Raw genomic sequence first — 26,533 nt, 5'->3', positions numbered from 1 at the left:
GATATTTGAAAACTTGGAAGTCAGAATATTTGTACCCATCTCTTGACTCCATAATGTCTTTCTTTACTAATCAATATACCCTATCAGACCATCATTACCAGCATCCTTCTAATTCGATGTTTTCATTCATGACAATTCTATAAAATATGCTATTGACAAACACCTGCAACCTGTGGCAAATTATATATCGTATGCTTTTAGTTTCTCATAAAAATAGTACCAAAAAATCCCTATCTTCACGTGTGGCCCTAGGCTCGATACTTTCACCATTATCATTTTTTTTATTTGTATTATTGACCTCCAGTTCCACCATCTTTTCCGCTTCTGAACTATAAACTATTAAGCCAAGTAAGATTTTTCATAGTAATCGAAATTATGCAGTAGTCAACAAGAATCACCCGATTTGAAATGCGTATATTACAAAAAATATTGAACTCTTAGACACTTAAAAGTAATCTTATATTACATGGCTAATGATAAAGTTTTTTTACAAACCGAATAAAAGGTACTCAATGTGTCCACCTTGGGATGCAAGGCATATATCTATTCGGTAGTCAAATTCGTCCCAAACTTTTGCGAGCATGTTTGCATCCACGGCTGCTGTTATGCGTATCTTCAGTTCGGCTAATGTAGCTGGAAGGGAAGGCACATAAACGTAGTAAAGTAAACAAGTGAATTTTTATAAACCCCCACAAGAAGAAATCGCACACTGTGAGGTCCGGTGACTTTGGAGGCCAGTGATGTTAACTGGGTCGTCAGTTCCTATGCGGAGGACCACACTGGAGCGTACAAGCTCCAGTGTGGTGGTGACCAGTCCTGCTGGAAAATGAAGTCATCCGAATCGGTTTCTAACTGTGGGAAAAGCCAATATTGACAAACACTGAAGTGGAGGCCGAAGAAAGAGCGTTAGCGCTACCTGTCGGCAACTGCGTGAATCTTGAGTTTTCCCTCTTTCTACCTATACTCGATCAAAACTGATTAAAAGCTGAATAGTTATGATTTTTTTTTTAAATCGGACGATTCTTTTTGAAACACCCTGTATTTCAGTCTGTTCTCATATCATGGCAGTTAGCTCTTAATATCTTTGACATAGTCTTAATGGAAGTCACCAGGAAAAGATTTATTCTATAATTACTATATTGTTGCAATGATTCAGTGTCTGTGGTTTTCCCATTACGAATATATTAGTGCCGTAATCTCTCTTGTCCCCTACCTAACCCGCCTAATGACAACTGCAATTTCTCAAAAAATAAACCTTTACAAACTTTTTTTTAAGTTTATAACTAATATTATCTCGAATTTTTCAGTAGTTCTGAAAATTATTTCGACGATTTTGCGTTAATAAAATGTAAATATTCATAGGAGTTTGAATTTAAAAGTTCATCAATGAAGATTGATGGAAAATTTACGTACTTTCATCATTTCTATGATTTTGGGTAGAGCTTCCCAGTTCAGGTCCAATCCAATTGTTATCATTATTTCTTGGATTATAAATCTTTCTAGATCTTCCACTTCCAGACTCTTCTAGTGTTTTTGACAGAATTTTTTTCCTTGACAGTTTCTTTCCTTGTTAGATTCTCAGCTGAAATTGAGAACAGATATTCAGCAATAGAGTATAAATGATGTTTCTTTTTTACAAGAATTGATTACTTTTGATGAATATACGGTATATTGGTTTCAGGAACAAAAGCTACGTGCGAGAAATATTTCAATATAATTATCAATTATGTAGAGCATTGAAACAAAAAAGGCTTTCGTAGCCATCGTGTAAATTAGAATTAAATTTCAAAACCACTATGACCACTCGACCATCACAGCGGCCATACACAACACTAGATACGCACTTAGACTGCTAGGTACGCACACTTACACTTCCGGCACAACTCATTAGGTAGTAAATTGCCCATGCCGATAGACCTGGGTTGTGGTAGGTTTGACGAAACAAATTTCTTTCCACAAGAAGGAAATTCACTAAAGCCCGGAAGTCAACTTCATTCGTAAAATTTCTGTTTATAAATTTACCCAAAAAATCAATCCAACAAATGGAAGGGCCTTGCTCTTGTTAAGAGAAGTATTTACGGCAAGTTTTCGAGCTATAGCATTAGATAGAAAGAATTGATTTTCAGATAGCACCTTCACACAGTAACAAACTTCCCGTTAGCTTCACAATATGTACATACACATTCCGACATTTCGCCCCCACCATTTCAACCCTGGAACGTTTCGTACCGTTATATTTCCACCCCTGACATACATTTCACCCTTTGACTTTTCGCCCCCGAAAATTTCGCACCTGACATTTCACTTTCCCCGAAAAGATGGATGAATGACTGCGTGAGTGCACGAGTGATTAGGTGTGCGACCTTAAATGAATGCCAAGTGAGTGACAAAAGTGTAAGTGTGCAATTGACTGTATGAGTGAGTAATCGTATGAATAATCAAAAGAGCGACCATATGAATGCTTAATTCAGTGACCATATGAATGCTTAATTCAGTGACCATATGAATGCTTAATTCAGTGACCATATGAATGCTTAATTCAGTGACCATATGAATGCTTAATTCAGTGACCATATGAATGTTTAATTCAGTGACCATATGAATGCTTAATTTTGTGACCATATGAATGCTTAATTCAGTGACCATATGAATGCTTAATTTTGTGACCATATGAATGCTTAATTCAGTGACCATATGAATGCTTAATTCAGTGACCATATGAATGCTTAATTCAGTGACCATATGAATGCTTAATTCAGTGACCATATGAATGTTTAATTCAGTGACCATATGAATGCTTAATTTTGTGACCATATGAATGCTTAATTCAGTGACCATATGAATGCTTAATTTTGTGACCATATGAATGCTTAATTCAGTGACCATATGAATGCTTAATTTTGTGACCATATGAATATCCAAGTAAGTGACCATATGAATGCTTAATTTTGTGACCATATGAATATCCAAGTAAGTGACCGTATGAATTACCAAAAGAATGATCATATAAATGCTTGAGTGACCATGTTAATATCCAAATGAGTGCCGTGCGAGAGACCGAGTGATTGACTGTATGAGTGTTCAAGTGAGAGACCACATGAATAAATATGTGAGTGAACAAATGAATTACCTAGTGAGTGACTGTAATAAATATGTGAACGTGAGTGTGTTAACCTCGACGGTTTCAAGGCGGCTCCATAGCCCTGAGAGATATTTCTTTGATGCTTGTTGTTGTTGTTGGTAACTACGATATTTCCTCATGACATGGTGACAGTTCGGATAATTACAATTCTTGCCGTTGGTATTCTTATTTGGAAGCGATGCCTTCGTATGTTCACTCGCCTGTCTATGATCTCGAAGAAAGGTTCTCCCGATGGTAGATAAACCATTTAGTGGACTAGTTTGTAGCATATCTTCAGATTCTTTTCCGGTAGCTTGAAGGCTAATACCTCAGCTGCTTTTTTGGAGAGGGCCAAATCACTAACAGGTCATTCAATTCTGCTTCACTAAACTGCTGAGAGGCTGATGAAATCTTGCTATCAGAAGATGTGGAGTATCGAGATGTTGAAATCTTTTCTGGAAGCTGGATATCACGAACACACACCACGCATTTGCTGATCTTGCTCAGCGTCTTCATTTTCAGATGCGTCAAAACCATTAAACACAGGAATTGCGAGTTGCTCCTAGTGTAGAATCAGTCGAATAACGGATGCAATATCAGTGTAGATGATCCTGCCCCGATTTTTCTTGCCAACATTTGTGTCGATCAGGCAAAAATAGCAATTAGGTATGTGATCTGTGGGTTCCCGCCAAACCATGGGAATTCCAAGACAAATCCTTCCTCAATCTGAAATAAACTTCACAAAATGCACTTGCCTACTCAGTTAAAAACTGACACCGAAAATTACACTAAAAAGGGAAACGGATATGAAATTTTCTTATTTCATCTGCAACTGAAATGTACTGTGCAGGGCCGTCATTTCAACTTTTTCCAGGGGTGGGGGGAGCAAAGCACATGTACTCAATGTATGTATAGGCCTATATATATTTGTATATATATATATATATATACCATTTTTAGTGTATTTTCAAAAGCCAGAGGGGGCAACGCACCCCCCCCCCCCCACTAAATGACGGGCCTGGTGCTGTGGTCGTGTTCCCGACGCCGCGCCTCACATGCTAGAAAAATTCCGCCCTCTAGTATTCTATAAAAATTAACCACTGGAAGTAAATAGATAAAACTGATAAATTGACAAACTAATGAATCTATATAGTAATACAACTAAACTGAAACAACTAAGCTAGTGTAAGTCGTTAGTCGATATCCGGGGGAACTTTGGTCATGTATGAGTACATAATATTAGACTGCATAAAAACTAGAGCTTGCAGAGAGAAATAGATTTCAGATTTGAAATCAGTGATAAGAAAATAATCTAGATCAGTTGAAAAAACCCCATGAAACAGAAAAATTTAAAAAAATGTCTCCGACTATTATTAGTGTCAGTGAAAATATTGTAAACTTCTAAAATGGCGACGACATAAAAATTCAAATTAGTCTCACTAATAACAACAAGTGCAATAAAAATTTCCATTAACAATTGTTTTGACATGATACGCACGTAAAATCCATTCAAATCCGACACTTGGAACGCACAAATAAAATCACAAGTGTAGTTGAATAATAGGCTAAAATATGATCGGTAAAGGCAAATAAGGTATCAAGTTAATTAACAAGGACTTACCGGAAAATTGCGGCTCACTCTTTCTTAAAACGCCTTTTCACGTTAAGTTGACGAAAAGAACTTCGGTGTGAGGGAAATTTCCACTATGAAAACATGGCACAATGCTAATTGATCATTTATTTTCATGTAGGTAATGGAAAGAAGTGCAGCGAATTTGCCAGTAAATTTTGAGTTTAAAACGATGGCGTATTAACGCTGCAGATATTATTGAAGAAGTGAGGTCGAGGGGCTGGATTTGATGCTTTTATTTCGCCTGAAGTCTACGTGGAATGACGTGATTGGCCAGCAACCGGCGTCGGGAAAGAGAGAAAGAAGATTCTAGATGCAAAGTATTCATTCATACTTGCAAAGACTAGACATGCTATGGACGTACCCTGTAGCCACCTTCGTAAACACTAATAATTAATGGCGCAGCAGTCCTTAACCGAGGGTGCGAGATAGAAAAGAAAAAGACAACATGTTGGTTATTCAGGAAAATTGAAATAATGATAAAAATTGCATTTTGGACTCTTAAAAAAAATTAACATGAATTATAGAGACATTTTGACACGTTAGCTCTTTCAACTTCCACTTGTAAAAATGTAGCACACGAAATTCGCATTGCAAAAGTTTCTTTTTCGATTAGACTTCGTATTTGTTTTAAATTTCGATTGAGAAAAAACCCCGTTAATACCCAAAATATTTCGTGGTTTACTTACGTTAATGCATCTCGTTTTATTATCATGCTGCGCATAGATTTTATACTGTCGTGAGCATGACTGAATGTGTGTCTTAAGAAAATACCATTTTTGAGAAAATAACTAAAGAAATTTGAAAAAAAAAATTATTTAGTTGATGAATTGATAGATGAATGGAGTCGTGTAAAAAACCCATTGCTTTTATGAAAATATGGCTTGGAAAATAACATTGGAAACCGTTATTTTGACACACTCCCTGTCTGAAATGTGCTTTTCCTGTCATACAACCTTTATTCGGCGGTCACCTCCGCAGACAGCCGCTTTTTTTACGAAACGCCGAGTGGCCGTCTTGGAGGAGTTTATGCTGTATATGCAAAAGAGAAGGAAAATAAAAAATAACACATATATATAAACTTACAACTGTAACAAACTTACAAATGTAAGAAAAAAAAATAGGCCATAACACGTGCTAAAGAACATCAGGTCGATTGCATTAAACATATTATTAGACTGCTCTCCTGATCATCTATGCTGTGCATCTGTGTTTATTTTGATGGGAATGTGGAAGTGTGACTAATTTGTTTTCCATAAACCCCTCACCCTCTCTTTTATTTTATTTGTACATGGTTTATATTTGTTCTGCGATTTATGGATAAAACTGACAGATTCGTGACTCAAACTCAGTTTTCTGATACTTGAAAACATCGTTCTATATATTAATGATTCTCTGGTGACTTCGACGACCGAAAGTAAAAATCATTCCCAGTTCGCGTAAATAAGCAACTCGTTTATTCTAATCCGTAATGGAGTAGAATGTGGAAATTATTTTTTTTTCGCCACTGCTTCGACACGAACACGTGTATTCAATTGGGATTTGTATTCATAAAAGTAAAAAAAAGTTGAAAGACACAGATATACAGAGTCGGCCTCGCTTAATCGAGTATCAACGATTACAGCACACGATATCCGACTATGCAAGGAGCAATTCCAATGCCATTTCAAAACGTTAGCATATTGAAAACTGATAAAGGATCAATATCAATCAAGCTTCTCGAACAAATCCTACATCAAAAATAAAATCAAAATTATACAGGGTGAGCGAAAAGTCCGTAGAAACTTTAAAAATGAATAAAAACCGGAGAAAACGAAAAAAAAAAATGGTTTGCAGGGTTAGCAGCGCTAGAGCACGGGAATTTTTTTAAGACATGCGAAACCTAAAAAAAAACAGCGGATAGGTAGCTCTGGTACGAGCGATTTCGGTAGAAATATGCAAATGAGACGATTATAAGAAGCGCTCCAAATGCACAACCTGTTCATCATAGTGTACCGTGTATGTGGACCTGCTGAATGAATGAATGCACGCCAGAACTTTGCCACTGGACTTATCCCGCTGCCGAGATCTCTTCCAGCCCAGCTTCGTGGCAGAGTCTGGAACACTTTATTTTGTGTGGAAAAAAAAAAATACAAACTTTTACAACATAGTTTCCCCGGACAATTGGGTATTGTCTCGATTAACAAATTTTGTGGTGATTACAGACGAGATGGATTAGAAGTTGAAGAAGTTTCGGGGTTTAGTTAAGATGAATGTACACATATTAGGATGGAGGTATGTTTTAAAAGCAATTGAGGCCCCTCCCCCATGCCATCTCATCTGTTATCTTACACTTGCCATATTATATACACAGGATACAAAAAGAAAAAGAAATGAGAATTTTATTGTGAAATATTATATATATTCAGTCAAACCTCATTAGTGCGTCACCCGGTTAACACGTCACTCCGCTTACCGGGTCACTTTTTGCAACTCCCAATTGTAATTGGCACAGCTATGGCTTACTCCGGTTAACGAGTTACTCCGCTTACTAAGTCATATTTTTGCTCTCTCAAGACTGACTCATTAACGAGGTTTGACTGTATATCCATCGGAGTGAGTCATCTCGCTTAACACCTTATTGGTGAGCAAATGGGTTTAATAACATAACTTATGTGGACCTGCTGCCTTCTGCCGTTTCTGTATTTGTGACTCGCCTGCAATGTGTTATCCCCTGTGGTGCTGGTCACGTTGAACACATACTGCTGTAATAAACGATTTGGAGGCATTCTGTTCGTTATTTGCGTATCTTTTCTTTGACTTGAGCACTTCAGCAGCACACCACCTACCGGCTGTTTTTTGAGTTATTTTTTATTGTCTTAAAAAATCCCCGCGACCTAGCGATGCTTAACTCTGCAAACCGTTTTTTTTATTTCGGTTGTTTTTCCGGTTTTTATGAATTTTCAAAGTTTCTACGGACTTTTTGTCCACCCTGTATTTAATTACGATGATCACAATACCTAAGATTCTTACTTTTCATCAGGAAATTTAGTGACTTCTATTGTTCAACAGAGAATAAAAAAAAAAAATTAAATGTACATATTGAAGACAACTTGAATACTTGGAAGCCAGTACTTCAAATGTACCTCTTAATAACATATTTTCCATTAATTTTAGATGTTCTCATTAAATAAAAACACGATGTGTATAATGAATGGTGTGTATTAGCAGTTGACTTGAGAAGTTTAATATCCGATTAAGCGGGAAAAATTCGTTGAAATTATCATATTAAGCGGGGGAAACTTAACATTTCTCCTGGGAGAAATATTTTGGTGCAGAAGGGGGGATTTGATCCGATTAAGCGGGGTCGACTGTAATATTCAAATTTATTTGTTGATCAATAGAACGCCGTAAATCTCGAGATTCACAGTCGAGAACGGGGATGCACGTGGGCAACGTTTTTACAGGTTGTGCCACAATGAAGATTACTTTGGATGCGCGGGCCGCTTTAGCAATTTTGACACGCAGTGGATATTGTTCGGCTGTCCACTTTATCATAATAAGAATTTTAAATTAGTCACTCTTTTGAGTTGTAAATTGTTTTTGAGTCATAGTGTGTTTTTCAACCGCTGGTCCGTTGGATTTTCATATCGATCCTCAAAATATTTCGCCCAATGCATAATGTGTCACTAAATAATTTTATACCTACCAACCCGTTTTATTATAAACAGCTATGCTTTGTGGTTTGCAATAAAACTTTCCGGATACAATTTTTACCATATTTTTTTATAGTCGAATCCCGTTATACCGAACACCAAGTGACCGCAGAAATCACTTCGTTATAACGGAATTTCGTTGTAAAGGAATTCCGAGATTTCGCATTGTTGCTATATGAACTTATCTGTGGGATTGGAAAAGTGTTCGTTAAAACGAGATTCTCGCTATAACGGTATTCGTTAAAACGGGATTCTCGCTATAACGGTATTCGTTAAAACGGGATTCGACTGTATGTTTTGCCAGTCCGCTAATCATTTCTCAGCTTTCTTTTTGTCGATTCTTTTGCTGGTCTGCAAATTCTTTTTCTACTATTTACGGTATTTATTTCAGCCGGTTCTCACTTTTTCCCTCTCATTTATTTATTTTTTGCCCGTCTGCAAATTATTTATTTTTTATCAATCTAATTTTTTTCTGGTGCTCAAATTATTTCTCCCATTTTCCGATAATTATTTCTCAAATTTATTTACCATTCTTCCGTCATAAAGTACTTTACGGTGTTCATTTTTTTGCCTGTCATCAATTTTTTTCCCTCAGTACAACAGATGAAATAAATAAATTAAATGTTCTGAAATAAATTTTCTGCATACTACAGTATATATTATGCTAAGGTGAACTCGGGAAGAAACGTCAACTGGGGTTATGGAGAAGTCGCTATTTTCTCCAACACACTCACTGGCGGTCGCTAAAAAAAGACTGATTCTTCACCTAGAAACCCTGTTCTCGAGGAACGGGCTGAAAATTTGAAAGAGTTCTGATGTTGTGGAGCTAATCGTGAGTAATGGGTAGACTCATGCTCCTCAATTTTCATCCGAGAGAATTTAAATAATGGTGAACTAAGACCTTCTGAGAATTATCACCTTTTAAATTAATCATGAATCAAATTCGTCTGTGGTCGTAACGTTCGCTGACCAGATGCAGTCGGATCGACTCAGACGAACATTAGCATGGATCGATCACGCCATCTAATAGCTACAAGCGGTCCCTCGGAAACCCACTCCGCCATGAAGTTGTTTCCAGGTCGTCGAGGAAGAGCCATCTTACCATCTGAAAAGTATCACCTTACCATCTGAAAAGTATCATCTTACCATCTGAAAAGTATCATCTTACCATCTGAAAAGTATCATCTTACCATCTGAAAAGTATCATCTAAAACCATCTGAAAAGCATCATCTTACCATCTGAAAAGCATCATCTTACCATCTGGAAAAAAGTATCATCTTACCATCTGAAAAGCATCATCTTACCACCTGAAAAGCATCATCTTACCATCTGAAAAGCATCATCTTACCATCTGAAAAGCATCATCTTACCATCTGAAAAGTATCATCTTACCATCTGAAAAGCATCATCTTACCACCTGAAAAGCATCATCTTACCACCTGAAAAGCATCATCTTACCATCTGAAAAGTATCATCTTACCATCTGAAAAGCATCATCTTACCATCTGAAAAGTATCATCTTACCATCTGATCCATCTGAAAAGTATTCAATGACTCTGTGGACTCAGTCAACGTCAGTGGCTTGGAAAAAAACATTTCCAAAGCCATAATTCGTCTGACAGAGGTACCGCGGTGCCCTTGTGGTACATTATACGCTCTTCATCATTACTCTGCCGATTGTTTTTGCAGTTGTGCAGAAATTGAAATGTGTGGTGTGTGTGTGTGTGGGGTGTAAAAAAGTTTATGTAATGTAAAAAACATTTCCGTCTAACTGAACCTAGCTAATAGCATTTATTGGGCTTAACTTTCCAGAACAATGGGAAAGAACCACTCTCTTGGCGACCGCACGTGTATTGGCGGGATTGGCGAATTCTTCGTAACTCCCTTTTCTACTCTGGGAATCGAACCAGACAAGCGGGTTCAAGACTCCCGATTCCCAGAAGAGACCAGCTGAATTTTCTTTCCGAGTTTACCGCACACACAGCATAACATCTAGCAAAATGTTTTTCATTGTACGTGTTGCCAACAATTCGAGTGTCTGAATGACGCACCAAATTCATTTAATGGATTTTATGCGTTGCGAGTGAAATAGATTTAAAAAATAAAAAAATTTTTTATCAATTAATTAAAAGAGAAAAGTGAAAATGTAAACAATGTAATAATGCGAAAATGTTCTTTTAGCACAGTCTTTTCCCCCTTCACTTGATGAAGAAAGGTCGGGTGGGAGACGGAAAAATAAATTTGAATTGATTAAATGAGAAACAGAATACTTGGAATTCTGGAATCACTACAACCGAACTCAATCTGAAAATCTTTTCAAACTTTAAGGATTCAAAACAGCTATTTGTAGTACAGCTCACACCACTTAATGTAATCACATCGGGACTCGGGGATTTTGATAACAATAACCGAATGATATGTATATCCAAAAAAATCCCGTTTGCAAGTTTGGTGACCATACATTCCATTTGGTTGAAACACCAAACATGGACCTCGCTCATGGCCCCCACATAATTGGTTGCAGAATGTTCAAAGGTTCGATTTTTGTTATTCAGCCGTTGTGAGACGTTTGAATGGAACAGTCTAACGTATGCCACGAATCACGATAGTTTTCTATCGTACACAATACGTTTCCATAGATCCCATGAGAAAGTATTTCGTGACAAGAATTTTCGAATCAGGTCATCTGAAAGATACTAATCAAGAACTGGAGGAACAAGGGTTTTGTTTCGGCATATATTTGCGTTCATTAAAGGAAGGTCATAGAGCAGATGCAGCTTTACACGTTTTTGGATCACAGCGAATACTATGGACTCATTACGACATTAAGTACGACAATGTTAGTCAACGAGGGGGGGGGGGAGAACACCTTATAGCTAGGCTGGCTTAAGCGAGGGTTCAAGGGGTGCAATGCAACCCTGCAGCAGGCCGTAAGGAGCGGCAATTGTTGTTTAAAAACATAAATTTGATTATAAACATAAATTTTTGAAATTTTGGAGGAATAAAAATTTTCAACACCACGCGCAATTTTGAACCATACCTTGACAACATAATGTTCAGAAAACTTGAAGAAACAGGCAGGGCATGAGGCTGTAATACCAGAAACAAGAATAAACCCTTATCTATCAACACCCATGTCTCTAAGGTACTTTTTTGGCCACTCACATGCTCAGACTCTCTAGGTCACACTTTTTGTCGCTCACTGGACAGAGCCTGGACATCTTCGATAAGTAAGTAAGTTTGCTATCGATAACTTACAGGAAAAAACGTAAGTTAGGCTAAATCTTGGCTTCAGTGTGAGAAAAAAAATCGATTACTGAATTAACGATAACTAAAAACGAATTTCCCCCCCATGTTATGATATTGGTTCGTTCTGTTCTATCCAAAAGTGATAAGAATAAGTGGTGTTGACTGTATTTTACAATTTCTTTTGTTGGTTTTGTGCTAGAATTTGCAATTTGGCGACGATTGCCCCGTATTGCCCATTGTCCCGTATTGCAAACCGAATTTCCCGTATTTTTCTCGATGATATATGGTCACACTAATTCAAATGCTTCCACCAGTCCGCAGCAGTGTAAATGATAAAGATTACTATTCTAGAAGGTTCTTTTTTTCTCTTTCGACTTTGCCGTTTGACCAATCAAAATATCGCACGTAGTCTTACGACGATATTCAGTCCCGTTCGTGATTCGTGAGTCTCATTTCTTCAACTTCTTCCGTACGGAAAGGACGTGTTTGTTTCCCTGTGGAAAAACTAATTCGGAATCAGTTGAAAAATTTGCTGAAAATTTCTGCCGCGTATGTGTTTACAAAGAAGAAACATAACGTTATAAGAGAAGTGACCAGCGATTGAGGTGAGTTCCGATCAACTTCATATTATTTTTCAATTATCATGTTTTTGAGTTGTCCGCAGTATTCAATGCCATGTCATCAGTCAAAAAGTAGGGATTTAAATTTCCTTCTCGGTCCGTAGCAATTTTTGCTCAGAGAATTTTACTTTATATACACCATTATACCATCTAGCTGTCCGTTTTTGAATTTTCAGCAGTTCACCGATAACATCTTCAAGAATATAATTTTAAATATTTACACATTGAGACCAGAGCCGTAGTGTGCCTTTTCGGGACCCCGGGGCTGACTTTTTCTTAGGGCCCTTCTTGAAAAGGTTATTATTATGCGTAATGTAATTACATTTTTTTGGGGGATCCCGCTATTCGGGTCGGGGCGCTTGGGCAGTGCCCCGTTGTCCCAGCCTAGTTACGGCTCTGATTCAGACTTCGGTATAAGGAATGGGAGCATCGGATAAATTTGACTCCATAAATGAAGTGACTTGAATATACGCCTGCGCCGGAATTGGCAATTTTGCTAGCAAGTACCTTGAAAACCGATGTTATAAGTGAGGGTGACGTTAAAAGTGGTAGACATTATACTGAGGTCTGACTAGCATAATTTTGCTGTTTTCTCTTTTGATAGAATGTCTATGTTCATTTGCCAATTATGGTCACTAATATATTAAGACAATTAATTTTGTGAGAATACAATGATGTTCATATGATGACGTTGATTTTTAAAATAATCTACATGTTGATATTAAATAAGTGAATTGAAACACATAAATATTCTTTTGGAGTTATTTTTTTCACTGGAAATATCTTTGGAGGCCCTTGTTTCTCTTGATACACGATTTTTCATTCATTTTATTTGAACTGTATTGTAATATAACCGACAATAATTGTCCTTTAGAGCAGCGGTTCTCAACCTTCTCTGACTCGCGGAGTCCTTTTCAGTGTATAATTTCTATGGCGGAGCCCCGTTTAACTCGAGGAGCCCTTTTTAATGGTGGTGCCCTTTAGGCCTCTTTTTTTTGTTTATCAAATTTATTGGTTTATTTGGTTATTTTCGATTGAGCCCCTGGGAAGTGCCCACTGAACTTCAAGGGCTCCGCGGAGCACCGGATGAGAACCGCTTCTTTAGAGAATATATTATTGAATCGAAAGACACGGGAAACTTCCTGTTAAAAACTGATATACAGGGTGTTCTGTTGATGAACCGACAAACTTAGAGGGTTAGTTTGTTGTCCCTGTTAGTTTAAGACAGTGATTCCCAACGTGGGCGTTAACACCCCTTTGGGGGCGATGGAAAGTTCCAGAGTGCGGTAGAAGCTACGGATATAACATAGGATCCTATGGGTTAGATTGCGTTAGGGGGCGATGGGAGAAAAAAATTCCTGAAAAAGGGGCCGATGGGACAAAAAGGTTGGGAAACTATGGTTTAAGTCTTAAACCATAGTCACTTATTTAATTTTGTTCCTCTTGATGATGACATCCAGAGGAACAAAAATTGCAATGGAACATGGTGTGGCAAACTACATTGATAGGGTGAAAATCGCGAAAAACGCATGCAGGTTTCGACGTCACGCTGGAACGACAAAAAGTACAATATAACTACAAAAATATTTATTTGATTAATCATCAAGGGAGTTGTTAAAAGTGGCGGCTGCTGACTTCATTGCACAGTCTACAACGACGTAAAAACACAATTTTGTACAACCCCCGCAAACAGTTTTGTTTCAGAGAAACGATTAAAAAACATTTGAAACCGATGTCTTCATGTCTTATTCCGTTTTACAATATTGCATACAGCGCCATTCCGCACTGGTGGTTAGTTTTTGAACTTTTTTTGTGGAAAATTAAACCCCATGACCGCCTATAAACTATTACCAAGTTTGATAACATTTTGTCCAGTATTTCCTCTTTTATTGCCATTTCAAAGTGCTTCTTCAATTATAAACACCCTGTCATTCAGTTAGAAATCACCGACTGAAGTTTTACGAACGTTTCAGATATATCTATAGTGGAGCGTGGAGGACGGATCTGCTGTGCAATAATGTTATTTTCTTTCGTTCAGCGCCCTCTATCTAAAAAAAATGTAACTATTTTTTCTGCACCCCTTCGATGAAATAGTTTTTCGCAAACCGAATTCACAAGCTTGCCAATTCCTTCAGTATTTATGGATTTTTATCTTATTATTTTGGACCTGTTGATAGATCCTTTTTTACTAATAATGTGTGTGAGTGTAAGTAGTTATAACTAAAGTATTCAATTGTGCAAAGACACATATTTAATAGATATTCAAACACATAAAAGAGAGACAACATCTGTTGCTGTTCAGACTTGAGCAGCCATGTTGTTGTACTGTTGCCAAAACTCTGAAACTAAATACTTGACTACGAATGTGTTGCCAGATACCAAAAACAGAAATAAATAAATGAAGTGCTGGTCCATTAACATAATATTCTAACATTTTAAACTATTTACGAATTTATGAGACACCTTGAATATAGAAATAGAAGAAATAATATTGATTAAATTAAACAACCTATGTGTCAACCATAACCTAGAATACTGCGAAACGATTCTCGTATACTGATTGTTTTCTTCAAGAAGCGGGTTATAGTATAATATCATAAATCTAAGTAAATTTTAAATAATGTTAATAAATGTTCATTTTAATCGATTTCAGAAAAGAATCTGTCAAGGAAGAGTCTGTGGTAGGAAAACAAAACTGGAAAGAGAAATCAACATCATGTTGGATTGGAGCTGGAAAATTTTACTTAAAATTGAGAAAATGATCGATAAAGTAAGTAATTCTCTCTGATATCAGTTGGGAGACAGGAAATAAATATTCATATTTTTTTAATGCCACGTAACAGCAAAGTAATCAAATTATCGAATGAAATTCATTATAATTAATGGATTATTAACCCCCGTTTTAATGGTATAGCTTACGACTCTATTCTCATCAGCTGTACATGGTGGCCTGTAAGTGCTAATGCTGACTTTATTGCATTAACCGTCCGTCGTAGATGTATAGTCTCAGTTTAAAAAATGCTCAAAAGGTGTTCGAAAATTACATTGTACCAGTTTTGAGAGTGAGGATAAGTGTACCACAAAATAAGAAATCTAAATTTTTATATGGTCTGTCTTCCAACTCCTAATTAGAAAATTGTTGATAGGTACCTTCCGAGGCCAACAGAAAAATAAATGCTTGTAAGTAAAATATTCGCTAAGATATTTGAAGTCGAAAATTGGAGTAAACTTCGGGAGGACAACAAAAACTAACAGACAACGCTCTTTTCCCTCATTTTTATAGTATTTTTAACGACTTTTCTTCGATTTTGGAATTGGAATATCTCTGCGAATATTGCCGTTGGAAACATGGAATCTCTTTTGTGGCTCAGGAGAGACAGGGCAACAACTTTCTAATTGGAAGTTAGAAGACAAGGGGACCGTATAGAAATGCAGATTTTTTTTTTTTGATTTTGTGACACAGTATTTTCACTCTCTCAGGATAATTTTTGAGAATTTTTTTTGAATTGGAACCATATTTCTATGACGGACGGTAGATGAGATAAATGATTATCATTATCATTTACAGGACACCCTGTATATAAAACCATCAATCATTTTCTTATCGGGCCTAGGTGAAATGTTTGGACGATGTTTACATTAGTAAAGCAATTCTTCATTAGTATGTCTTGGAAATGGTTGTGACTTTCGTCTCCCCATCCTGTACATTTCATCATTGATACTTCACATGACTCATTACACTTTATGTATTTCTGTATAACCAATCATGCTCCTCTTGCCACCTTTATTACGGTAGTATGCACATTCGCTGAAGAGATTGTCTATTTTATACTCAGTATAAAATTGAATTCAGTATAATACTGAAGTCTCTCTGAAATTATTTTTCGATTATTTTCATTAGAATATGTATATTTATTTGCTTGCTTCGTTCAGCCGTTTAAACATTTAAAATTTGACATTCTGCATTTGCTTATGAGATAACTTCCACCTAAGAATATTTTTCCCGGATCAACTTTAGTTGAATCACGCACGTTAGTTAACTTTTACTGGGTTGATTGAAAGCCAACTCGAGACAAAATTTCAGTTACATTTTTGAATTTTCTAGAATTTTAATTATCTTTCTTTGTTTTCTTTTGAATTAGATGCAACTTTTAAAAACTGAAACATATAAAAAAATTGGAAGCAAATAAAAAAAATCCTAATAATGGAATATCTAAAATTATTTTGATTGCTAATACTATTACCATTTCTTGGATTTAATCCATTTATTGGCTTATGGATTATAAAAGTACCACACGTGCGTGCCCTTGACACTAAAACCAGGTCCGTCATTTAATATACAAATATATATATACCCCTGGAAAAAGTTGAAATGACGGCCCTGACTAAAACCACACCTTAAAGGAGAGATTACTCATTCAAAACAGTAAACAAGCAACTAAAATATAAAACAATTCTCTTCTAAACGTTTTGCCGTCTGTGCGAGAAAGTAGTAGGACCGTGACGCCACAAAGCAGCTCCGAGACCACGCCCAACGAGTCAAGGCGGCACAAGTTCAGCATCAAAGAGATGAAACATCCCTTACTTTATAGCTCTGATTGTAGCTCGAAATTTTATGTCGATTTGTGAAATATTTCGATTAACACGACTTCGTAAAAAAAAAGTATTGAACTTCTGCAGTGAGTTATAGTACGATTGATTTTCATTATTGCTTTTAGACATTGAGAAGCAGAAAAAAAAAATGGTCGAATGAACATTTTTCTTTGAAAGCACATATCAAGAAGGGACCGTTATGCAGTTCGTGCAGCGACACTTGCTGATCACTTCAGATTTCTACGTCGAGTCATTTGAGGCAGTGTTGCACGTCCATCTTGTGACGCCAGACCAGAACATGGTATACGATTCTAGTGAGCCGCCAATGGTCCCGTCCCTTCAGGGCCCTTTTCCGGCCGGGCCTCTGTTGGAAATTTGGCGTTTTTCCAGATTCCTTAAATTCACGGTACATTCTTGCGATGGCGTGCGCGGAAATCCAAATTTCATGTCTACCCCGGAAATGCTTTGACTCATTTCACGACCGCCGACTACTTAAGCACGTTCAAAGTCTCTTAAATCGTGACAACTTGCCATTGTAGGAGAAACCCATGTAACAGTTCCTTAGCTACTTGCTGTCTTATATAGACGTTACTGACCGCATCGTGTTACGTTGATTGGTTGAGTTTCTCCCTTATTTACTTATGCTCGTATGCACCAGTTTTTTTTTCTGGCTTCTCAGTGTGTAAGTACCTACCAATAATACGGTCATCGACGATAAAACTTTTCCATTGTTTCAACATTTCATGCATTTTTTTTATTTTCTTCTTTAAGGTTGGTTGGAGAAATGCCGAGTTTTACACAAAATCTGGAGTTTGGCCTCCCTTTGAATTTTCTATTTACTTTCCTCATTTGCTTGCACCACTTTTGTTTGCCGATATTTACCACTATTGCTTGAATATATTCATCACTTTTGCTTGCCGATATTCACCACTTTTGCTTGCCGATATTCACCACTTTTGTTTGCCGATATTCACTTTTGTTTGCCGATATTCACCACTTTTGTTTGCCGATATTCACCACTTTTGTTTGCCGATATTTACCACTATTGCTTGCCTATATTCACCACTTTTGCTTGCCTCTGTTTTCCAATAATATTCACATGCTCGATAATCCAAGTGCATGATCAAACTATTAACGCGAGCTTTCATTAAATCTATTTTGTTTATTCTATCTCATCTACATATTCTTTTTCATCTTATGCTTTGTTATAAATTGATATTCCTCATTTCTCTCAAAACATCCCTTCTTTCCTTCGCTTTCACTGCAGCTAAGCTGTCAAAGAGGAATTTTGCACTCACTTTCCGTAAAACCTTCGCACATTCACCGCTCTGCATCCACTTATAACTACAAGTTCGATCGAACTGCTTTATGGCTGTGCGCAAATTGCATTTTCTTTTGTATCTATTTTTATAATCGCTTAGATTATTTTCTATTGATTTTATATACTTGGTATAATATCTACCAAGTATTTTGACTGAAGATTATTTTCTCGCATTTTTCGTCCTTTGGTCCAGTTGTGGTTCCAATGAGGTAATCTATCTTCACTGTGCTGTAAGAAGTTAAATTTCGAAACTTCACCGTTGTATGGCTGCATCGATAACCTCTACCGACTTGAGTAATGATAATTACTTCACGCTTGCAGTCTTTACACGGCTTGAAATGAGACCCTTTCTTGACTAATCCTATGACTATGGAGTGTCATTGCATCTTTTCTCTCGACATTTTTCTGTTAAAATCTGCGAGTGCCAAACAGGTGAAGTCAATGCTGAAAGATCAATCAAATGCAGCTGCACAAAAGGAATTTATCAAAAAAGGAATCGCAAATTCGAATGCCACTAAACCGTATTTTACAGGGGGAAAAGTGTCATAGTGCCAAACAATCAAGTTGTTAATGTCTTCATTGAGGATGTAAATAAAATCGTTTCATTTATATCGACTGCTTGTGTAATTGTTTTGTGTTTAGATTTTTGTGTTTCGTAAATTTGACTTGGGGCTAATTGAATTTGAACAGATGCACTGATTTAAATAAAACAAAAAACATGTTAACGTCATGGAATGTAAAATAATTGCATCCGCTCATAATTTATTTCATTCATTCACTCGTAATTCATGGATGAATCGGTTCAAGATATGTACAGATGTGTAACGAAATTTCATTTCAATGGAAGTACTATTGAAACATACTCTAGACCAGTGTTTCTTAACCTTTTTTTGCCCGTGGCCCCCTTTGGACCATATTATTTTTTTTCTCGTGGCTCCCTTGTCTTATCCAGAGTCTTCGACCCTCATCTAGAAGCAAGATTCTTTGTATGTATTCAATTGATTTTTTTCTCAGTGAATTTATACTGAACGAAAATTTTGCAAGTAAGATTGATCTCCAGACCACTGGGCTCGAATTTATTGAGCTCCGAGTTTTATTCAGGGCTATCTGAACATCATATAGACCCCTTCCCCACTCGGGTAAAGTGATGCTATAGTAGTCTCACACTTTGGTGGAAATAAACAGCCTTCATATTTCATACTTATTTCCAAAATTTATTGTACTCTACAAAATATCATGAGGTCGGGTCAGTTATGGACATGAGACTCCCGGGCATGACAAGAGTGGGACTGACAGTGCTGCAGCCCGGGGGCCTGATATGGTTTTCATTTTTTTTTTGTTTTTTCAAGCTATAAATTTAATATAGAAGGGTCTGTGAAAGATCTAGATGGGGGGGGCCTGCGAACCCCATCCCCAAGGGAACCTGCTGCAAAATGTAGGTGGTCAGGTCCTAAAATGGCCGTGGTTTTATGGGTAGTATTGTTGGATTCTGTAAGTGTATAGTCACTGAGAGATATAAAGCTTTATTTCTTCACACCTTTTAATTTTTCTTCTCAGTTCTCTGTAGCCCTCTCTAAACTACCTGTCATGGCCCCTTTATCCATTTTCTTCCGTGGCCCCCTTGAAGTATCCCAGTACCAGTAGGGGGCCATATGGCCCCCGGTTGAGAACCACTGCTCTAGACCACATGCTTTCGAGAGTATTTCAAAATACCTACATGTCATCAAAATTTTAATTTCAGTTTTCTCAACCACAATGACAACCACCATTTTGTGATTTGTAACGTAAGTTTTCAACCACCTTTTAAATGTAATAGATGCACAGTTAATTATTGTTATGACAAAATAGATTGAGACCTCATTTTAAGTAGAAACATCAAGAATTCATATGTGTGTATATGTATTCAAGTTTCTGAAATTAAATACCTCGGCGTCATGGTCTCAACTGACCTACGTTGGAACAAACATGTTGATTATGTCTTCCAGAAAGGTCTCAACAATTTTTTCTTCTTCCGCCGTAACCTCAAACATTCCAATCGGGATACCAGACTGCTTCTGCTACAAACTTACATATACAGTATTTATATCGCCAGTACTCTCCTACGCCGCTGAAATCTGGAACTCCTATATCTCCACTAATATATGTATAATATAGACAAACTCGAATCAACCCGGAAGAGTAGATGACTTCGCCTAATAACACTCAAAAAATCGTCAACGAATAAGGCAAATACCAGGAAATACTAAAAAATTCTTAATGCATTCGACACTTATCCGAGTTGAGTTTCCACCTGGATTGAGTACCAAATCTTCAATCTCGGTTGCTCCAGGGCAACGAACCAACAATACGTCTGTTCAAGTCAGGAATGAAGAGAAGCGTATTCTTGTTAACTGCGGTTCTTCAAAAATTCCTCAACAGATGACGTACTGTAGTACCCGAAAAAAGCCAGCCATTATAACAATTTTTCCTAACTAAAATAGAACTGGCAAAAAAAGTAAAAGAAAAAAAAAAAAGTGCTGGGAGAGATCCGTCTCCCTTCCGTGACAATGAACTGTTCCCATCCTATGCTCAGCTTTGTTACTTTGCGTCTTTTATTTAGCGCATGTGTGGCGAGGTTTTCTTTAGACAAGAACCTTGTGTCTTTTTCTACATTTATTGGCATAGCTTTGCAGCTGGGGCTGTCCACGAAGCACAGACTGCCTGTTACTTTGATGTTTACCTCCGGAGCTCGACAGTACTTGCAGCCGACTTTTGGTCTCATATTAATAAAGAGAAATGTTTCTCTCTCACACAGCAACAACTATTTTCCCCATGAAAAAACAAAAGAATAATTCCGGAAACCTCAAAAACAGGATAAATGCGTGATTTTTCTGAAACATAGGAAGCTTTCAAAAATGGCATCAAAAAGGATGACGTGTACTCTAAATCAGTGGTTCTCATTCTTTTTTGGTCCATGGCTCCCTTTCAACCATTTCTCATTCCTATGGCTCCCTCTTGCGAACATGAATAATTTTCTAACTCCCCCCCCCGTCCGTCCGTTTTTCCATTAGAAGATAGTTATTCAAAAATTGTCTGAATTATATAAATATGTTTGAATTTAATTTGATTAATTTTTAATTTATGAAAATAACGAAAGATCAAAATAAACGTAATAGAATACAGTAAAAAAAAAAATAGAGTAAATTATTCTCAATCAACGTAAATTCTGCGCTTGAAGACGGTACAATGTCAACAAGTTACTGTACTGGATGAAATTTGTATTATTTCAAATTAGTTTATTTTTGTCTTTGTATAATAGATTATGGTTTCGTTGAGAAAATGTCAGTTGTAGCTTCCAAAATACGCATTGTTATAGTGATAAAAATCACAAAAAGTGATAGCAAGCAGTTTTATTAATTTTATTCTCTTCATGCGGATAAAAGTAGTATATAATGAGGGAGTAGCCACACAGAAATGAATCACAATTGAAAAGTTCAATCTTTCCCATCGTTTTCAATAATGTATCAAGGATATAGGTCCATGTTGTAGCCATACTATGAACTTAAAAAAATGAACTAAAATACGTGTGAAAAATATTTAAATATTTGTTTGAAACATTCATTCCAGAGAAATCATGTGCGCAGTCACCGGGCCGGATTAACCATTAAGCAAAATAAGCACGTGCTTAAGGCATCAGTACTAAAGGGGCACCACCAAAAAGTGCACGGATTTTTTTATAACATCCATCATCCGATAGAAGATCCTAAAATTGTAAGAACACTTGATTGTATAGTTGAAGATCATTATCACAAGGATGGCACAAAAGATGAGAAACTAATAAAACTAGACCACATTATTTTGCTGAGTTTTTTGATTAGCTTTTCAGTTTCCATAAAGTACGCCCAGGACTGTCTCTTAACATTATCACACGCCCATATACAAAGCGACTTTTCCGAAAGAGACACTACTACCTTGCTAAAAATTCCTACCTACCTATTTGCATATTTACTCTTGAAAATCGGAACCATATCTAATTGTCACTTGGTTGCCAGAAGTGACCAGATGGGCCCCATGCAGCAAACCAAGTTCTACAGAATAAGGACATGATTTTTGTGGGTCATTAGTGGATCAATTGTGCAGTTTGATCCATAGAAGTAAAAGAAATGCCACCACGTGTAAATTAAAAACTTGGCAATGTATCTAAAAAGAAAAAATACCTAATATATATATATAACGGTGAATCGCCAGAAATAAGATACCTATTGGCAGGGCCGCAACTGTATACTTGGTTAGCAGGGACAACCACTCATTTAGGCACCCCCCCCCCCGTAATGCTGAAGGATAGGTTGAATTTGCGCCCCCTTTTGTAATGCGCCTGGGGCACCAGACTCGCCTGCTCCCCCCCCACACTAGTTGCGGCCCTGCCTATTAGTAATATTATGGCCATTATCAGATTCAATGGTTCCTCCTTGGAGTGATGGTAAAGTTTTTATCTCATCAACCGTTCGTCGTAGTGTTATAATTTTAAAAATTCTCAAAATGTGACCAGAAATTACCCTGCACGAGATTTGGGGATCAAAATACAGTGTACACAAAATAAAAAATGTACGATCCCCCACCTCTAATATCCAATCAGACAGTGGTTGCTCTTGCTTTTCTGAGCCCAACAAACAAATCACATGTTTTCAACTGCATTACATATATTCCCTGAGATATTTAAATTCAAAATCGGAAACAGGCCCGACCTCAGGAGAATTTCGCGACCCAATGCAGAAAAAAAAAATTCGGCTCCCTCTAAAAACATTTTATGTAGTTGTTCCCGACTTACAAATTTTTCGAGTTGCGAACATAAATCTTGGAGGGGAAGTTTTTTTCAGAGAGAACGCATTTTATTACTCTAATTTTTTTCATTATTTCAGGAACGCGTTGATAGTCTGGATCGTAATCAAACACGATCCATCGGGAGAGAATGGCATTTAAATTAATTTTACAAAATTCATAGATTATTAATAATAATTAGCGCGTGGTCCACCTGCTGACACTTCATCGTGGCTCGGACCATATTGAACAGTCATAAAGTTTTGTCATACTTTTAAACCGCTTCATCATCATCTCTTTATCAAATATACGTTGCAATTCGATAACTTTGATCATTTTTCGAATTTTTTATTGCTATTTTTGTGTAATTAATGTAAATTAATAGAAGTAAAGGAACCAAGTACTGGAACTCCATGACCCCCACAAGAGTAGGGCTGACAGGCAGGATCGTCGTAATAGCATCATAGGCCCCGAGCCAAGGGATTTTTTTGGAGGCCCTACATGGGAAATTCTCGAAAAATTCAACTACGTCTCGTTTTTCTGAGGCACCTCTTCTCTTGAAGCTCTTCGGGCACGGCCCGGGGTGGTGGAAGCATGCGTTAAGACGGCACTGTCTAAGGTTCGCACCAGGCGTCCTCCTTTTTCAGTTTTGAATCTGGTAACCCTATCTGAAGACCACATAATCCGTGTTTTCACTTATTTGTTCGATCATCCATATTGTCCGAATGTTTTTGTGGAAAGAAATAATTATTTTTTCTACATAAAATCGATTGTTGCAAATGTACAATTTTTGTTACCAAAATTTTCGTCTCATAAAAAAATTTCATGCCAAAAAATAACAAACAATCTTTCTTTCACCATCGCATGAGTTTCCTGAAATTTCGAGATTAAATGGCAGCACCAATAGTATATAAATCAAGCCTTTGGAGAGAGTAGGCGGTCTCCGCCTTGGCAGTGCTGAGAACTGTGTCCCCCAATATCTTCCGTCGGAACATCACGTGACTCGGTGAAAACAAACACGACCCTCCCCCCCCCCCTGTTATTTTCTTATGGCATAAATAGGAGTTTAAAACAATAAATGAAAAAATAATTTCTGCTTGGACGATATAATATATAATTCCAAAATTAATGAAAGTTATCATTTCAGCATTTAAAGAAAGATAATGTCACCATTAATGGAAGAAAATATTCTAGAATTAATGTAAGAGATAATTACAGCATCGATAAAAGTCATAATTCCAAAATTAGTGAAAGAATTAATCAAAGCGATAATAATAAAATTAATGAAAGATAATTCCAGAATGAAGGAAAAAGATAATTCAAAAATTAATGAAAAAGAGATAATTCCAAAATTAATGAACGAGACAATTCCAGAATTCATGAGATATAATTTCAAAACCAATTAAAGAAATAATTTCAGCATTAATGAAAGAAACAAATCCAGAATTGATTAAAACAATTATTTCAGAAGTAATGAAAGAAATAAAATAATTAATAAAGGAAATAATTCCAGAATTAATGAAAGAATATTCAATAAATAATGAAGGAAAATTCAATAAATTTTGAAAGAAATGATTCCGGTATTAAATGAAAATAATTGAATCTTTTTTCACCTTTAGATGAGTTCTTCTATCCTGTTTTTAAATGTTTAAAACCCAATATTTAGAGACCGAACTGTACATTTCTATGGAAAAATTGCCAGGCGGCAAGTTTGTTTTCACGGAGTCACGTCATTTCCTTGCATTTGATGTCGCTGCAGTCGCGGTGGCTGGATGCTCCCTCTAGTAATAAGTCCGACCAGTAATGTCGTCTGCTTCTCTCCAGGTTACTTGTTTTGGACTTCTCCTTGTGTGCTTAAAAAATAACCGAACTGGAAGTTCGAACTTCCAGTTCTGTTTGTGGGCTTAAGCTTGTAGGGAACCGACTTCTTCTCTGTCGTCTGCTCATGAAGAGGCTCTTTGATTTGGACGTCTCCTTATGCTCAAATAAAATAACCGAACTTATCGTTTAAATTTCCAGTTCAGTTCACGAGCTTTGTTTATAAGGAACTGAGCGGAATAAAGAATATAGTTTTTTGCTCTTTGAACTTCATCTTCACCACATGAGTCACTCTTAAATTTGACATTAGATGGCAGCACATTACTATAAAGTGCAGTGTGGAAAAATTCACTTTTTACGATCTTACCTGTCGTCGGACGTGGATGACGTTTATTTTGGATGTGTCTTTGGGTCTTGAAGAAATTATTGAACTGGAATTTTGATCTTTCAGGTCAGTTTATAGGCTTTGTTTATAAGGAGCGTAGCTGAATGAAGAATTTAGTTTTTTTATACCTGAGCTTCGTCATCACCACATAAGGCATTTCTGACTTTGAAAGTAGGTAGCAGCACCAAAAATATTTTTAAAAATGAATTTCTTAAAGTACTCTAGAGCAGTGTTTCTTAACCTTTTTTTGCCCGTGGCCCCCTTTGAACCATATTTTTTTCTCGTGGCTCCCCTGTCTTACCCAGAGTTTTCAACATTTTATACGTATTGAAATGATTTTTTTCAGTGAATTTATACTGAACGAAAATTTTGCAAAGAAAACTGGCCTCCAGACCACTAGCGTAGAATCTATTGATCTCCCCGCTAGTTCGAGTTCTATCAGGACCGTCTCAATATCATGCCCCCCCCCCTCCTTAGGCAAAGTGATGCTATGGTAGTCCCATACTTTAGCTGGAAATAAACAGCCTACATATTTCCTACTTATTTTCAAAATTTATTGTACTATACAAAATATCATAAGATGGGGTCACTTATGGGCATTAGGCCCCTCACAAGAGTGGGACTGACAGAGCTACAGCCCGGGGCCTAATATGGTTTTCATCATTTTTTTTTTCATACAACAAATTTCATATAGGGAAGGGGGTCTGAATATTTAGCCGGGGACTTGAGGAAAAACCCCATCCTAGGGAACTTGTTGCAAAATGTAGGCAGTGAGGCCTAGGTGGGTCCATGCACTAAAAAAGGCCCTGGTTTTATGGGTGGTTTTGTTGGATTCTCTCTCTCACTGTATATAAGTGTTAGTCACTAATATAAAATCTTTATTTCTTCACACCTTAATTTTTCTTCTCAGCTCTCCGAACCACCTGTCGTGGCTCCTTTCTCCATTTTCTTCCGTGGCCCCCTTGAAGTATCCCAGTACCACAAGGGGGCCATATGGCCCCCGGTTGAGAACCACCGCTCTAGAGTATTAAATTAATTTTAATTCCCGTTTAAAATTGTTAGTGCCATTGTGAATTCGCGGCAAATGCTACAAGGCAAGCGTTTCACATTACAACAGGACTACCTATATCAACTCCCATAACTCTCCTATTTAGTATATGTGGCCAACCCCCTTTCAATCTCTTTGTCTTACGCTCCGTTGGTCGATTGTTTTTGAAGGCTAGAGTATCTAGTTATGGCACTGATTTTTATAATTTTTGCAAACGATGGCCGATTTCTAATAATTCAGTTATTTCTCCGATCT

At 36.9% G+C, this 26,533-nt stretch overlaps 2 long non-coding RNA genes across 6 annotated transcripts in view; one reads left to right on the top strand and one right to left on the bottom strand.

Moving 5' to 3' along the window:
- The window catches only part of LOC149071202 (uncharacterized), a 37,570-nt gene extending 12,835 nt beyond the window's left edge, over nt 1-24,735 (bottom strand). For 2 of the 5 annotated variants that reach the window (XR_016194707.1, XR_016194705.1), the window contains exons 1-2: nt 24,641-24,735; nt 1,414-1,582 (exon numbers count right to left, since the gene is read on the bottom strand). This is a non-coding gene — a long non-coding RNA (uncharacterized LOC149071202). Of the gene's footprint in view, nt 1-395; nt 634-1,413; nt 1,583-4,742; nt 5,089-24,640 lie in introns of those variants that run through there. The other 3 variants (XR_016194710.1, XR_016194706.1, XR_016194708.1) reach the window with 3 other exon arrangements.
- Nucleotides 12,149-18,839, top strand: LOC149071203 (uncharacterized). The gene is made up of 3 exons (XR_016194717.1): nt 12,149-12,301; nt 14,970-15,086; nt 17,681-18,839. It is a non-coding gene; the product is annotated as an uncharacterized LOC149071203 (long non-coding RNA).
- Nucleotides 24,736-26,533: the final 1,798 nt, after the last annotated feature.

The sequence above is a fragment of the Pholcus phalangioides genome, unplaced genomic scaffold, assembly GCF_987345545.1.
Source record: "Pholcus phalangioides strain wild (caught in Gottingen) unplaced genomic scaffold, Ppha-v1.0 ptg000019l_1, whole genome shotgun sequence".
Classification (NCBI taxonomy): domain Eukaryota; kingdom Metazoa; phylum Arthropoda; class Arachnida; order Araneae; family Pholcidae; genus Pholcus; species Pholcus phalangioides.
The sequence above is the reverse complement of the archived record's forward strand: the minus strand, read 5'-3'. Positions and strand labels throughout refer to the sequence as shown.